At 36.1% G+C, this 17,216-nt stretch overlaps 1 protein-coding gene and 1 pseudogene across 1 annotated transcript in view; both read left to right on the top strand.

The window, feature by feature from the left end:
* The window catches only part of LOC120415097 (carbonic anhydrase-related protein 10), a 178,088-nt gene that overhangs the window by 20,367 nt on the left and 140,505 nt on the right, over positions 1-17,216 (top strand). The gene's annotated exons all lie outside the window — the stretch shown is intronic.
* The window catches only part of LOC120413112 (uncharacterized), a 91,796-nt pseudogene that overhangs the window by 33,961 nt on the left and 40,619 nt on the right, over positions 1-17,216 (top strand).

Genomic DNA, 17,216 nt, shown 5'->3' with positions numbered 1-17,216 from the left:
CTTCCAGCAGAGGCAACATATGATTCACATTCTCCCACCCCAGCCAGACACCCACACAAATTTACATACAAACACGAGTACCAACATAACACCCATATACGAAGGTACACACCTCATAAATTTCCTTCTTCGTTTCGTCTTTACCACCTTCCTCATTCGATTACCTTGGCAAAAATTCTCACTTCTCGTTGCTCACCAGCAAACGAATGCTTTCCCACAATTCCATCCTCACTTCCTCAACTTTCCTTTCTCACACCCCCAATTGATCCCCCGAGAAAAACGCTCCGGAAACCACCCACTCCAGCTAATCAGGTATATGAAGGCATAAATTCTTCGGATATTCATACCCACTTGAAAGCCGATGTGTGTCTGTGCCGGAAAAACCTCCGGCCCTCTTCACTCTATCATATTGCCCTAAACCATTTCGTCTCACTGCTCTTACCCTTATCCGGCTTGGTATACCCTTATTGCAAGGGGAGTTGAAAAAACATTCTGGAGAATAAACCACCGAAAAGCAAACATTTGGAATCGTTAACTGAGTAATTTTGAAATTAAACAATATTTTCTCATTTTTTCATCTCTCATCTCTCATCTCTCATCTCTCATCTCTCATCTCTCATCTCTCATCTCTCATCTCTCATCTCTCATCTCTCATCTCTCATCTCTCATCTCTCATCTCTCATCTCTCATCTCTCATCTCTCATCTCTCATCTCTCATCTCTCATCTCTCATCTCTCATCTCTCATCTCTCATCTCTCATCTCTCATCTCTCATCTCTCATCTCTCATTTATTATTTTGCTCTTCTACTCTTCTGTTCTTCTGCTCTTCTGTTTTTTTCTGTTCTTCTGTTCTTCTGTTCTTCTTTTCTTCTGTTCTTCTGTTCTTCTGTTCTTATGTTCTTCTGTTCTTCTGTTCTTCTGTTCTTCTGTTCTTCTGTTCTTCTGTTCTTCTGTTCTTCTGTTCTTCTGTTCTTCTGTTCTTCTGTTCTTCTGTTCTTCTGTTCTTCTGTTCTTCTGTTCTTCTGTTCTTCTGTTCTTCTGTTCTTCTGTTCTTCTGTTCTTCTGTTCTTCTGTTCTTCTGTTCTTCTGTGCTTCTGTTCTTCTGTTCTTCTGTTCTTCTGTTCTTCTGTTCTTCTGTTCTTCTGTTCTTCTGTTCTTCTGTTCTTCTGTTCTTCTGTTCTTCTGTTCTTCTGTTCTTCTGTTCTTCTGTTCTCCTCTTCTTCACAGTTCTTTTTTAGGTTTTTTTTTATATTCTTATCAACCTTTCTCAAAGAGTTACCCAATTTCACGGTCAGCAACTTTTGCCGGGACGGGGGAAAACCACTCGAAAGAAGCGCTTCAAGAAGTGGAGCTCGAGGAGGTCGTGAAGGACGCGCTCGAAATATATATGTGGCAACGAAATGTGTGAATCTTTGTCGGTTACACCGTGAGATTTGAGAGAACGAGGGCGGGAAAGGGTTTTCCACACGTGAACACGTGAAAGCTCTGGAGGGAAGGCGAAGAGCAGAAAGGAGCACCCGAAATTGGTACAACTATATTTTTGCCAGTGTAAATAAATTCAATTCAGGATTTAAGGGGCACCCACATGCCAGCTGAGCTCGTTGCGCTCCACACCAGACCAGACTGATGCTGCTGGGGCGAGGATTAGCGGGAAAGTAGGACTGGATAGAAGAAGGCAGTTTTGGAAAGGGTTGTTGTTGTTGCAAATATGTGGAAAACAGGAGTGGGAATAATTGTGGATTAGAATTGTTGCATTTATCGCTGCATGCAGCGAAATGAATGGGATTTCCAGTGTTTGAGTTGTGTTGAAGCAAAGAAATTTAATAAAATCAATAAACTATAATAACTTACAATTAATAGAAAATCACTTCACTTGTGATGACTCAGAACAGTAATCCTAGATTATCAACTAAGAGACTTTGTGAACAAATTCAGTAAAATGTAACTCGAAGAAGAGTTCTTAAGTGTTGAAAGCGATTTTCATTAAAAGTTCATATCATTAAATTTTGAAAAAATCAAAAAATTCACGACTCGGAATTTTGGGTGAACATTGATGTGACGATTCCATCTTTGGCAACATTCAAAAATATACTTTCTGCTTCGATAAGACATCAGATCTCACTAATTTCAATGAATATAATCCTAAGATACATCATTTTTAGAGATTTTTAAAGGATCCTATAAACATATCTTGACTTTTTTTGATAAGGTCCTATAAACAAATGTAAACAATGAATGTATCCCGCTTACTCCGATGGACTTTGACATAAGGTGTGAAAGGGATACACTCAATGTTTACATTTGTTTATAGGACCTTATCAAAAAAAAGTCAAGATATAAAACACAAAAGCTCATAAGACATTTTTTTTAAACTCTAAAGTTTACCTATCAATGAATTGATAATAGAGTGGCCCATCCCTTGAATCACTGAAAAGTTTGTCTTTTATTCACGGAGATATTATTTGAATAAAATATTTTTTTCTCAAAAATATCAAAATTTAAATCGATAAAATTCAAAAATCTAAACTGAAAACATATATTTTCAAACACAGCAGATTTTCAAACAAAAATATCTGTATGAAAACATTATTGTTCATACTTTTCAGTCACTCAAAAGTTGCCATTTATGTCCCACGGAAACATAATTTAAAAACACGGTTTATAAGAATTTCACTTTTTGTGGATAAATTAGTATAATTTAGAATGCTTTTTTTTCAGACATTTACCCATCATGAAAGGCTAAAAAAATAAATCCTTCCTGTAGATACTGAGTTTCGAATATTTTCAAACCAATTCTGTATGGGGAACTGTCAAAATTAAATAGAGACTTGTATGGGCGAACAAATGCATAATGTTTCGGTCATAAGCAGGGATGCCACATGGTTTTTTTTTTAAATCTGTGAAAAATTCTGCGTATGTCTTGTAACGTTTGGATTAATTAAAGAAAATTTGATATGTATTTAATTGTTAAAAGTTGGAACACCCTATCGAATGAGAAAATTAGTACCTAAGAACGTACCCCACTAGGTTGAAAACAAAGCAGGCAGCAAAACTACTGCACGACGAGAACTTGACAGTTCTTGGGAGAAGAAAGGAAGATTTCCGGGAGAGAGGGAGAAGAGAGATTTTGTGGGGTGAACCGCAAGAAAAAAGTACGGCGAGAGGAGAAGTTGTTCAGCTATAGAGGAGAAAAGCAACACGCGACAAAATTTTGAGGCTAGGAATTTTGACAGGTATGATTTACATAAAGTATTCGCCTCCTTTTCTCTCCTCTATAGAGGAGAAAATCGTGACGTCAGAAATGAACTCAAATCACTCAAAGTTCATTTTGTGAGTGACTTTAACATTTTGGCCTAGTTTGACAGCTACCTCGTTCCCAGGTTTTCTGTGGGAGAGAAAAGGAGGCGAATACTTTATGAAAATCATAACTGTCAAAATTCCTAGCCTAAAATTTTTTTCGTGAGTTGCTTTTCTCCTCTATAGAGGAGAAAATCGTGATGTCAGAAATGAACTCAAATCACTCAAAGTTCATTTTGTGAGTGACTTTAACATTTTGGCCTAGTTTGACAGCTACCTCGTTCCCAGGTTTTCTGTGGGAGAGAAAAGGAGGCGAATACTTTATGAAAATCATACCTGTCAAAATTCCTAGCCTCAAAATTTTGTCGCGAGTTGCTTTTCTCCTCTATTGAAGAAGAAAGTCTCACGGAACGTTTTGTCCGGAACCCGGACGCGGGCCGATGGCCGTAGCGGCCGCGCTGTGGATCGAAGGGAGACCGGGTCCAGGAGCCCAAGCGAAGGCGCCACGAAGGCGATGGAGTTGGCGCGTCGACGGGTGGCGGCAGAACATCCACCAGGTGGTTTACGACCGGGGAAAAACCTGCAGAGAACGAAACGGCATCGGCTGGAATTTCCTCGAACGCGCGCGCTGAAGAGCAGAAGGAACTCGGCACGGGGATTGGCGCCGGGAAGAGGAAAAGGTGCGTTGGGGCAACAACCGGAAGGCCAATGGTGGAAAGCCTACCCCCCCTCGTTCTGGCGAGGGAATCCGCCAAGCTCGTGGGAGACTGGGGCAAAGCGGGTCGTGAGTATTGTGTGCACGGAAAATGAGGCCCAAGGGCTGAAGAACACGACATTTTGTAGAGCACGGCTAGGCACACACACACACTCCTTGTTCGATGGTGGTCAATAGAAAGTGTTAAAACTCGAACAAATTGTTTTATTTATGGGCTAGGGAGCGTTCTTTTATTGCAAAATTTGGGATTTTTGACCCCCCTCCCCCCCCTTTGTAACAAATCGTAACAGATGAGCCATCCCCCCTACCCCCCCTGTAACGCGTAATGCAAGGTCTTTTTGCAAATTTTTATGAGTGCTTATATGAAAATTTTGCGTTACGTAACAGAATTTTTCAGCACACCCCCCCTCCCCCAATTTTCGTAACATTTCGTAACAGACACCGACACCCCCTCCCCCCCTAACTGCGTTACGTAATAAAAGAACGCTCCCCTAGCTAGTCTGAGCGGCCTACTTTGATGACGCTATAGGATGATTTGCAACAGTCTGTGCATTTGTATGAAATTCAAATATATCAATTCACATTCATGGAAATCCACTAGAAATAGCATTTTTAAGCATTTGAAGACTAACGAAATAAGGTTCGGTTGGTATTTTTACAAAATGTTAATTTGATGAAGTTTTTAAAAAGTCTGTGTACCTAAAAAAATGTCTGGCACAAGCTCAAATGTCTGTGAAACACAGACAAATCTGTGTATCTGGCATCCTTGGTCATCAGAGACCCTTTCAAAAGATTCAGCTCTTTTTCAAGGTCTGGTCATAGTAATACACCAATGAAAAAACGGCTAGTATCAACTTTTGGCAAAAAAACGAGATATTAGCACCAGTGAACGGCCCGAGCGGTTTAGGCTTTCAGGATTTTTGTGATATTTACTTGCAGAGTCAAAACAGATCAGTAAACTTCACTTATTTGTATATTACACTTTTTTAAAGATTACATTTTTGCGGTAACACTCTTAACTTTTTTACGCGCACGATCACATCACTTTGCATTAAGATCTTCGTCAAGCCAGTTCTCTATGTTGAAGCCAGACTTGTCCTCCAGACCTCTGCGCCGAGCCATGCCAGACCCGAAATCTGCTACGTCCCTGGTTGACTCCACGGCGGCTAAGTCCCGGCGGACTCTTCGCGGCGGCTAAGTCCCGGCGGACTCTTCCCGGTGGCTAAGTCCCGGCGGACTCTTCACAGCGGCTAAGTCCCGGCGGACTGCGGCCTCCACCGCTAAGTCCGGCTGGACTGGGGCCTCTGCTACTGGTGGCTGCTGGCGGGTCCGGCTGGTCTGGGGCTTCTTCAGGATCTGGAACTGGACTGGTCTTGAACTGGCTGGAACTGACTGGAACTAACTGGAACTAACTGCCCTCCTCAAGAATTTTGGGGTTTTTATAGTCAGTCCCCGAAAACTCTACTAAATTTTGTTCTACTAAAAGTGGTCCGTTTCGATGAGAAGCATCGATGAACCTCATGAATTAAATTATGCAGACCTCTGCAATTCTTCATGACTTTCCGTATGGTGTAGTGAGTACACCTCAAAATCGGAAGTCATGGGTTCGAACCATTGTCGTGAAACTTTAAATTATGTTATTGGAATATCAAAATTATGTTCCTAAAACATTCTCAAAAATGTTGGTCAATAATGAGAAGGTCGAATTCTCCATTGAACAAACATGCCAATGAATTTGGTTAAGCCACACCCTCAATTTCCCCTGTGTAATAACATCGCACATTCATAATTGAAAGCTTAACCATTTTTTTTGATTGCCTAACAATTGGCGAAATTTAATAAAGGGCTTTTCAGGTGAGGATGACTCATGATCCACACCTGTACATAAGCTTAATTATTTGTCGCGCAACGCGAGCCGACGGGTAAAATTATTTATGCTTGCGTAAGCGCGCATGGTCAGAACTGTGGTGAGGATCGAAAAATGGACAAATTTAATGATTTAAATTTGAGGTCGCTGCATTCCCCCACACTTACCAGCTAGATGTTTGTATTCTTGAAAAGCATTAAGAACATCTACCGAAAGTTATTTGTAGGTTGAAATATGATACCCAAAGTTAATAATTTAAATTGTGAAAAATAATTACTTTGCAAAAAATCATAAAAAAACTTAAATGGCTGGCTATAAAAAAATTGATTTAAAAAAATGGTTTGGTTAATCTCCCCCACACTTATCAGCTAGATGATCGTCTGAAAGAAATGATCATCTCTGGAAAGAATATTGTCGGGTGTAGTGATCATGCGGTTTACAATTTGTTCTTCTTGTGCTTTCTTGTAGATTGCTTTATAATATAATTGTTCTTTTGATTTTTCTCCTGTAAAAATTATTTGCGTTACTTTTTTGATCTTCTGTCCTGTTAAATTACTTGAACTACTATTTTGAACTTCTCTTGTAAAAATATTTTCGTTGAAACTGATTTAAATAAACTTGCATTTGAAATTAATTTTCATTATCTCTCCTAAAAAAAATCATTGCATTTTTCCCACTGTAAGCTAAATTTGTTGTTGTAGAACTGTGTTGATCGGCTGGTTATTATCGTCGTCGTCTTCCATCAAAATCGTCTCTATCGTGAGGCTATTCATTCCACAGTGACTTGGTCAATTGATCAGTTTTCGAGGCTAAGGTGTTGAATTTCGTCGATTAGTGCAATTGTCGTTTCCATCATGAATTATGCTTCATAACTCAACTGTGAGTTGACTGTGGTCAATTTTGAGAGTGCATTGACTTCTCACTTGCTGAGTATTGTGAATTGTTCGTAAATCCAGTATTTTTTTGTCCAAAATTGACTTTTCCAGTTGCTTTGTATCTTTGACAATCTCAAATTATTGACATCGGTTGATGTAATTCTTTTTTCAAATGTTTAGGAAATGTTGTTTGTCCAAAATTGTCTTTTCGTTTAATTTGCAACTTTGGCTTTTGTAAATTAATGACATCGGATGATGTTATCATTTGTTTATCATGATCTTCTCCTTTTCAATAGTTTCAGACGTGCAGTATGATCTCAACTTGCATTTTTGTTCCATAATTGATGTTTCAATCATCTTTACTTCGCTTAATTCCACATTTCGATTTAGTAATTTGTTTTACGTGAATGTCTCGTTACAAAAAATGCGATTTAATTTGACTTGATCCTCATTGATATGACCTTTTACAACAACATCAACACCGTTACCTGTCCAACCTCCCGCATGACTTTGCCACTCACCATCTTGCCATCACAAACTTCTGCATACGAACGCGTAGAACTTCTCAGCATACGAACGCGTCGATCGTCTCAAGTCGTCTCGTCTCTCGTCTCTGCCATATTTTACTTCAGTTTCTACTTTTGTTTCTCCCACAAAAATGTCTTACTTGTTTTCTTTGTATGAACAATATTTTATAATTTTCAGGAATCTATTATTAAATTTCTGTGCAAAATTTGAGCTCAAATTTACTTACAATCTTATAAATCTTGTTGATATTTTTATATGAAATCAGTTCTATTTTTTTAATACTTAAAAAAAATCAGTTCTAATTGACTATTATTTTTATACTTTAATAAAAAAAATTACTCTATAAAGTTTTTCATTGATCTATACGTCCTATCATCTTGTCATTGCAAAACTGCGTATGTTAAAATATCCTTTCTGTTATTCCAACTTTTTATGAAATCTGTATGTCATTCAGTGTTTTCAAATCTGTTACACTCATTCAGTCAATTTGTTTATTTGAGCAATTCGCAATAAAATGTTGATTTTGCAAGAAAATTTGTTGGTTCAATTTTCAGTCTAATAATAATGTTCTGTTTTTTCCCCTCTGAATTTTATCAGTTTAAAGGTGTTCTTCCCTTGAAGCATTATTTTATCCCTTAAAAATCCCTTGAAGCATTATTTATCCCTTGATTTTCCCTTGAAGCATTTTTTTATCCATTCCCTTTAATTATCATTTGACTATCCCCGTAAAGTGCAAATGTTTTGAAATGTTATTAACATATTGAATCCCCCCATGGATTACAACTGTTTTGAAGCTTTATTCGACATAAAAACTTTCCCCATAGAGTACAATTGTCTACTTTTTAATCCCTTTGGCGTTGCTTTATCAGTTTATGTATCCCTAGATCGGAACTTTTACCGTCCTTTTCGATCTTTTTTGATTCCCCACGATATACTTACAAATTTTACCTTTCCTTGAGCTGTAGTTCATATTCGTTCTTGTTGAAATTGTTGTCTTCTTGATCGTCTTCCAATGGTTTCCTGTAAATCCTTCGTATAAGCATATAACATTCTGAAAATAAATTCTTAATACTTTGTTAAGTAAATTATAAAACACATGTTTACATTCAACATTCATTCTGGGGCGCGCCTCCCTTGTCCAATTATTCTCACACACATTCTTACTTGCATACATGTTGTTTTGAAACATTTAATAATCACACCATCTTCATTTGCTTGTCGTTGAAATTTCGTTATTGTTCAGTCCGTTTGATTTGTTTTTATTTGTAGTTAAAAATTGCGTCATTGTTTTTCCAATACCCTGTTAACCCATTTTAGCTCAATTAAATATATTCCCAAAATTGCAACCCAACAGCTTCTTAATTGTTTTAACGTGTTTCATCACTGCTTCATTATTATGTTTATATTTGATCATAATCGCTTCATCTGAAAAAAAATAAACTCAGTACTCGTACTTTTCAGAATCTATTCCTTGATTAAACCCCATCAATTCACTCATTTATAAAAATATCTTTCATCCCCAATTCAAAACATTTATCTTGTTTGCGCATTTCTTTTTTTGATAATAATCATTCATATTTTGTTTAACTCAACATAAATTCATTTATCATATCAAATCAATCATATATTCTTTTTTCATGTTTATTTTTCTATATAAAAAAAAGTATTTGTAACACATTTGTTTGATTCATTTAGTTCTCTTTATGACAATCGTTTTTTTCAATTTCATCAATCATATCAATTCAATAAGTTTTTTATTATTATTATTTTTTTTTTGTTCAATATACATAAATAATCCCGTGTGTTAAAAATAAATATTTTCCTTCATTGTAGTCTTTTGATATTAATCGTTTATGATACTATGTCATTCATTGCATAAATCGCTTATTTTTTTACTTTATTTTATTTGTACTGTAATTGTCATTTCAAAATATTTTTCTTGTATTGGAGCATTTGATTTTAAATTATGTTAAATGTATGTTAATACGGGTACATTGTGAACTATCATTTAGTGTTATGTTAATCATTATATTTTCTAAGTCTATTATTATGTACATCTTCAAATTTGTTTCCATTTTTAATAGTGGTCGTTTGATCGCTGTTAAATTTAACGATATCATAAGGGCCTCGCCACTTATTTTGTAACTTTTGACCAATTCCTGTCTGTACCATTTGTACCAAAACTCTATCTCCCCACATTGGTACCCAATCATTTGTCTTTTTGTCATAAATTTCCTTTCTCTTTTCTTTTGACAATATTAAGTTGTTTCTAGCAGTTTCATGAGCATCCTTGAATATATCTTTCATTGAACAAATATAGTCGTCATAATTTAAATCTGAATCATTGATTTTATAAATTGTGCTTGGTATAGTAGCTTTTCTTCCATACAAAAGTTCATAGGGAGAATATCCAGTTGATGAATTTTCTGTAGTATTGTATTCAAACATAAAATATGGTATCAATTCATCCCAACATTGTGGATCTTTGCCAATAAAATTTCGTAAATAAATTTTTAACTCTCTATTTGATCTCTCAACTAAATTAGCTTGAGGATGATATGCACTTGTAACGATCTTTTTAATGTGTAATATTTTGCATGTATGTTGCAATAATTTGCTTACAAAGTTTGTACCTCGATCGGTTACAACTTCTTTAGGAGCACCAAATTTACAAACAAATTTTTCAACAAAAGTTCTAGCAACAGTAGTACTTTCTTGGTTTTCCATGGGAGCTACAATCAAAAATCTTGTTAAATCATCTTGTATCACAAGTCCACAATTGTTTCCATTATTAGAAATTGGTAACATAACCACATCCATATAAATTTTATCAAAGGGTTCATACGATGTTGTCGTAATTTTCATTGGCATCTTATTTGCTGGCCATATTTTATTCTTTTGACAAGAATCACATTGCTTTACATAATTCAAAACATCTCTTCGCATATTTTCCCATGTAAAAAGAGGACTCATTCTTTTAATCATTCGTTTACCTCCGACATGACCACCCAACGGTGCGTCGTGAAAATCTTTAAGCACTTGATCTCTGTCTTCTGGCTTTACATAAATTCGTTCATTTTCTGTTGCATATAGTGTAAATGACTTTGAAAGTTTCATTGCAAAAAATCGTAATAAGTTTAGTTCCAACTCTGTTTTAAATATTCTATGAGAAATAATTTGTATAACTGATGCATCTTTAGCAAAATCAGGATAATCTTCAAAGCTTTTAAATAAACCATCGAAAAATTCTTCATTTTTAACTGCTGAACGATATGTTCCATTCAAAATTAAACCCCAAATTTTCTTTTGCGGGAATACAATTATATTTTCATTGGTGTAATCCTTAATACCATGTGGAAGGTCAATGTATTTACTCAATTCTTTGTGTACCGTAACACTGTTTAATATCATAAATGTAGCTTCGGCCTGTTCAAATGGTATAATATTTTTAGAAAATTTTAAAACGTTAAAATCGATATCTGTATCTTTGAAATCCTTGTAGGTAAATGTTTTATCGTTGCTATCATCGTCATTTTCTAAATTTATGTCAATGTTTTGAAGTCCATTCATATTATTATTCCAGTTAGTAATGTTTCTAGATGAATTCTGTCTGTTTGGAGTATTTGTTGAGTTTTGATTATCTGAATCATACTGTCTATTTTGTTTCGCTTGTTGACGAGTTGTAATTGCTACTAATTTTGATGCTTGTTTATCATCTGCATGATCTTCATCATTATTTAAACGTGAGAGAAAATCTGCAACCACATTTTCCTTTCCTTGCTTGTAACGAATTTCACATCCAATGCCTTGGATTTTTAAACGAAGCTTTGTCAACGTTGGTGAAGTTTCCTTCAAATGCCATAGAGCTACCAATGGTCTATGATCTGTGTAAACGATAAAATCTTGGTTATAAATAAAATGTTTGAAGTGGTCTACTGCCCAAACAATAGCTAGTAGTTCCTTCTCAATGGTGAAATAATTTCTTTCAGCCCCGATAAGCGCACGACTTGCGTAAGCGATGGGGTGATCATTTGACTTCTCATTAGTAAGAACTGCTCCGATAGCATAATCGCTAGCATCAGTTGTCAAAACAAATTTGTCATTATAGTTCGGTCTTACTAAAACTGGTTCTGAAATTAAATAGTTTTTTAATTCTTCAAATGCATGTTCACATTCTTCTGTCCAAATAAATTTCACATTTTTCTTTAATAATGCATTAAGTGGCTTACGTTTATCTGCAATGTTTGGAATAAATTTTCCATAAAAATTAACAGTTCCCAAAAATGATCTCACATTTTTAATCGTCTGCGGCCTTTTCATGTTTTTGATCGTATCAATATTTTCACTAGTTGGTCGAATACCTTCTTCATTAATAATATGACCCAAATATCTGACTTCTTTGTGTAAAATTTTACATTTTGATGGTTCAACTTTTAAATTATGTTCATGTAATGCATTCAAAACTTTATATAAATTATTATTGTGTTCTTCTATAGTTCTTCCAAATATAATAATATCATCCAAGTATACAAACGCATTAACAGGTTGTATTTCATAAATAAGTGTGAATGTAAATTTTTGAAATGTTGATGGACTATTTTTCAGTCCCATTGGCATTCTTAAAAATTCATAATGTCCTAGAAATGTTGAAAAAGCGGTTTTCGCAGCATCCTTTGGGTTAATTGGGATTTGATAAAATCCTGATTTCAAGTCAATGGTTGAGAAATATCGAGCTTCTCCAATACTGTCCAAAATTTCGCTAATAAGCGGTATAGGGTACACAAATGGTTTAGTTATTGTATTTAGGTCTCGAAAATCCACTACAATTCTGTAGCGTTTGTTGCCTTCGGCGTCTAAGTCTTTCTTTGGGATGCATAATACCGGTGCATTCCACGGACTTTTACTTGGGCGTATTATCCCTAATTTTAACATTTCTTCCACTTGTTCTTCTACGTGTTTCTTGGTAGCTTCAGGAAATCTATATTGTCTTTTATTAATTGGAATTTCAGTTGTTGTCTCTATATCGTGCATGGTTAAATTGGTATAAGTCAACTCGTCACCCTCTAAATAAAATATTTCATTAAAATCATTCAAAATATTATTAATTTCTTGATTGATTTCACCTTTCAAGTGGTCTGTTTTAACCAATTCATAAATTTTTCTCATTCTGTCGTTGCCTGTAAGTTTCTCATGCTTCATGTTTTCAATCACATCATAATCTCGATCGTTTTCTAAATTCATCTCTTTTGGGTAATCTTGGTTATCATCATCAATTTCAATTTGATCGTCATAATACTCTTCAATGCACGGTTGGATTCTGCCATTGCAGCCATTGTCATTATCATAATTATTTCCATTATTTTCATCATAATTTGTATTAAAATTGTCATAACTGTTTGCTCCAATACCTGTCATATTTACTTTGTTTATATTTTCAATGTCATTGTTGCTAAATAAATTGGTCATTGCATGATTATGATATTGCATATTTTTTGTATCAGGCGTTCGTAAAACTATGTAGTCGAAACTTTGACTAATATATAAGGTGTATTTCTTTAGAAAATGTGCTCCAAGAATTGCATCATCAGCGAAATGCTTCAAAATGTAGAACTTTTCCTCGTATTTTGAATTTCCTATCAATAAAATCATATTTACAGATCCTACTGTATCTTCTGCTATTCCATGAACCCCTCTAATGGAAATTCTATCGTTGAAATCAATGTTAGTTAAACGCATATTACTAACCACATCCCATCTTACAAAATTGTTACATGATGCGGAGTCAATTATAAATTTGTGAAATTTTGTTGGCCTTGCCAAGGTAGCAATATTTGCATAAAATATTGAATCATTATTGAAATTGATTTTTAATGTTTCATGTGGTGGAATGTATTCTTTAAATTGCATTTTAAAATTATTTGGAATTTGATTTTTATTGCGTCGACTATTTGTATAAGTTCGTTTTAAAGTGCTCTTTGCAGTATTCGTTTTATAAAATTCATAAAATTTGTTAGCTTGATAATTATTTCTTTGATTAAAATTTGTATTTTTATTGTACCTGAAATTTCTGAATTTTCTGTCAAAATTAAGGTTTGAATTTTCAGTACTAGCAAGTAACCTTTGTTCGAGAGTTCTTAAAGACTCTCTGTCAATTCGTTCATTTTCTAAAAATTCTAGCAAATTTTCCAACTTCATATGACGGTTATTAGTGGCAATTGCTTTGATTTCATTATTTATAATTCCAACTATAAAGTGGCTTTTTAAGCAATAAGCTGTAAATGAATTTTCGTTGTAACTTTGATCAATTTTTATGATTTCGTATTTTATGTCAAGAACTCTTCCTGCATATGATTTAAATGATTCATCCCGTCCTTGTTTCAGAGTTTCAATTTGTTCAATTATACTACCAAAAGTAGTTTTGATACCAAACTCTCTAATTAAATTTGCCTTGGTTTCTTCCCAAGTGCTTGCATAAATTCGGTTAATACGTGCTGCTGCTTTAAATTTTAGTTTCATAAAAACAATATTTAAAAATTTACTCTGATCTTCGCCTTCAGGAATTTGATCAGCATAATAATCTATTAATATTAAAAATTGCTCCAGTGAGTCTAATGACCCATCAAATTCTGGAATAAGCTGGATTAAATCCGTCATCTCCAAATTCGCCATCTTTAACGGTGCACATCAACAAGAGCTTTTGCACCAAGATTTTTGTTACAGATATTTTAGTATTTTCGAAACTACGGGAACTATCGATATAATGTTTTATTCATCCCCTAAAGTACTGTCTACTAAGTGATTTACAACAAAATTTGCCTGTTTTTACAATCAGATTTGTGCAGGATTGGGTCCGTAAGTTTGTCAATTTTGGCATAAGAAGACAACAACTTCCTTGGTTGCTGTGCACCCTTTTAAGCGTGTTTTTAACTATTTACATCAAATTTCGGTATAACTTTTGTTTACTCACCCTAAACTGCCAGATTTCCATGGTCGTCTTCTTGGGTGTCCGATGTGGCTGATTTTCGTCTCCAGTTGGTCCAGATGATCTCGTCATTGTTGAATCCCTAATGCTGTCCATCGTTGGCCGGTTTCGAAATTTTCGATGCTTCTGTCATTGGTCGATCTCGTTTTGGTTCCATCTCGTACTGCTGCACATTTGCTTCCATCTTAGAACTCCTTACATAACATTTTCTTCAATTTAACGTTTTTTTTTTTACTATTTTAACTGTTTGTTACTTCGCGAAATCATTTTGTTCATTAACTTTCACACATAGTCACATTTTCAACTCTCGGTTTTGTCCAATCATAATGGCGTGTCCAAACACACACAGCGTTGCTTTCCGCTAGTCACCACCTGAACGGCCCGAGCGGTTTAGGCTTTCAGGATTTTTGTGATATTTACTTGCAGAGTCAAAACAGATCAGTAAACTTCACTTATTTGTATATTACACTTTTTTAAAGATTACATTTTTGCGGTAACACTCTTAACTTTTTTACGCGCACGATCACATCACTTTGCATTAAGATCTTCGTCAAGCCAGTTCTCTATGTTGAAGCCAGACTTGTCCTCCAGACCTCTGCGCCGAGCCATGCCAGACCCGAAATCTGCTACGTCCCTGGTTGACTCCACGGCGGCTAAGTCCCGGCGGACTCTTCGCGGCGGCTAAGTCCCGGCGGACTCTTCCCGGTGGCTAAGTCCCGGCGGACTCTTCACAGCGGCTAAGTCCCGGCGGACTGCGGCCTCCACCGCTAAGTCCGGCTGGACTGGGGCCTCTGCTACTGGTGGCTGCTGGCGGGTCCGGCTGGTCTGGGGCTTCTTCAGGATCTGGAACTGGACTGGTCTTGAACTGGCTGGAACTGACTGGAACTAACTGGAACTAACTGCCCTCCTCAAGAATTTTGGGGTTTTTATAGTCAGTCCCCGAAAACTCTACTAAATTTTGTTCTACTAAAAGTGGTCCGTTTCGATGAGAAGCATCGATGAACCTCATGAATTAAATTATGCAGACCTCTGCAATTCTTCATGACTTTCCGTATGGTGTAGTGAGTACACCTCAAAATCGGAAGTCATGGGTTCGAACCATTGTCGTGAAACTTTAAATTATGTTATTGGAATATCAAAATTATGTTCCTAAAACATTCTCAAAAATGTTGGTCAATAATGAGAAGGTCGAATTCTCCATTGAACAAACATGCCAATGAATTTGGTTAAGCCACACCCTCAATTTCCCCTGTGTAATAACATCGCACATTCATAATTGAAAGCTTAACCATTTTTTTTGATTGCCTAACAATTGGCGAAATTTAATAAAGGGCTTTTCAGGTGAGGATGACTCATGATCCACACCTGTACATAAGCTTAATTATTTGTCGCGCAACGCGAGCCGACGGGTAAAATTATTTATGCTTGCGTAAGCGCGCATGGTCAGAACTGTGGTGAGGATCGAAAAATGGACAAATTTAATGATTTAAATTTGAGGTCGCTGCACCAGGAAGTAGTAGATGTTCCAACGCATCTTCTGCAACTTGAATTTTACTGAAATAGTGCTCAGACTTGGCTGCCGATGCGAAAACCCAAATTGCCTTGACGGAGATTTGGTGACAAACTCGGAATACTTGTACAGCTCAATATTATCATTTTGTAATAAAGAATGCATACAAATCAAGCATAAATGAATTATTCAATTTTTTTGAATTCCAAATGCTATTCAAGTTTTGCTCATCATATATTCTAAAATATGAAAAATCTTCAAAACAACAACCAAACATATAAAAAAAACTAAACCCAACTTCAAAAGTGCACCCACATCGAAATGATTGATGAGGTTGAGATAGTTCTGGCTCGGAATAGTTCATTTTAAAATTCTCACATCCCCCCGCAGAACCGTTCCAATGCTGCGTCCCCCAAAGTTCCAATGTGCGCGCTGCTGTTGTTTGAACGTTTGCCGAAGCTTGCATTTTTTTTTGGAGGCAAAAATAGTTGAACAGCACAATTTTCACCCAGAACTGCATCATTTTTGAGGAGAGAGCCCTAATGGATTGAGTCCCTCTGCGCTCACACACTTGTTTGACGGTGAGTGTGTGTGTGTATTTGCACTGTTTGAGGTACGGCAAGTATTTTTCGAAACGGTCCATTTTTTCCCCACCCGATCCTCCAAAGCCAAAGTTTTTCACGAGAGCCACAAAAACACACACGAGTCGAAGAGTGCAGTCCCGGAAAGGCAAAAGCTTTTAAAATTTCCATCAAACTTTAGTGCAAACAACCGCCCCCGCGCTCGTAGCTTTTTTCGACGTCATTCTATTGGCACTCATACATAAACCAAAAAAATGTGGGTGGGAGGAGGGAGGAGGGACTCATGTGGTGCATTTCGCGGCCTCCGAAAGCAGCTTCCACTCCACCAGGGGTAGGAGACAGCAGCGAATCCAAACAAGATCGTAAACTTGCAAGCCAGAAATGCATCATCATCAGCTTCGGCGGACATCGTCGGAACTGCGGTCAAAACTGGTTCGACAGACAGGAACAGGAATAATGGTAAGGGAAGGGCAATGAATAATGGCACTTGCCAATTTCATCAAATGGTGGATTTTTAAGCGGAGGAAAACAACTTTGATGGGTCATTTCTGGAAGTTATAGTGCCGATTGGGTTCGTACAGAACTGCTCAGGTCATTAAATGGATCGATGAATAGCTGATTTATTAGGAACTTTATTCACTTGACTCTAATCAAACTGGAAAACGTTATCAATTTAATATTGAAGCGGAAATATATTCTTGACAAGTTTCAGAAGGTTAAGAATTGATGTTAATTTAGCAGCCTTCAGCAAAGTTTTGCATTTTGCATTTTTTAGTTTAAATATTTTCAAAAAAAAACTTTTTTTCAGAACTTCTCATTTAGACCAAAGCAAACTTTGTTTCAAAAATACTTACGTTAAAC

The sequence above is a fragment of the Culex pipiens genome, chromosome 1 (assembly GCF_016801865.2).
Source record: "Culex pipiens pallens isolate TS chromosome 1, TS_CPP_V2, whole genome shotgun sequence".
In the NCBI taxonomy this organism is placed as follows: domain Eukaryota; kingdom Metazoa; phylum Arthropoda; class Insecta; order Diptera; family Culicidae; genus Culex; species Culex pipiens.
This window is presented reverse-complemented; position numbering and strand designations above follow the sequence as displayed.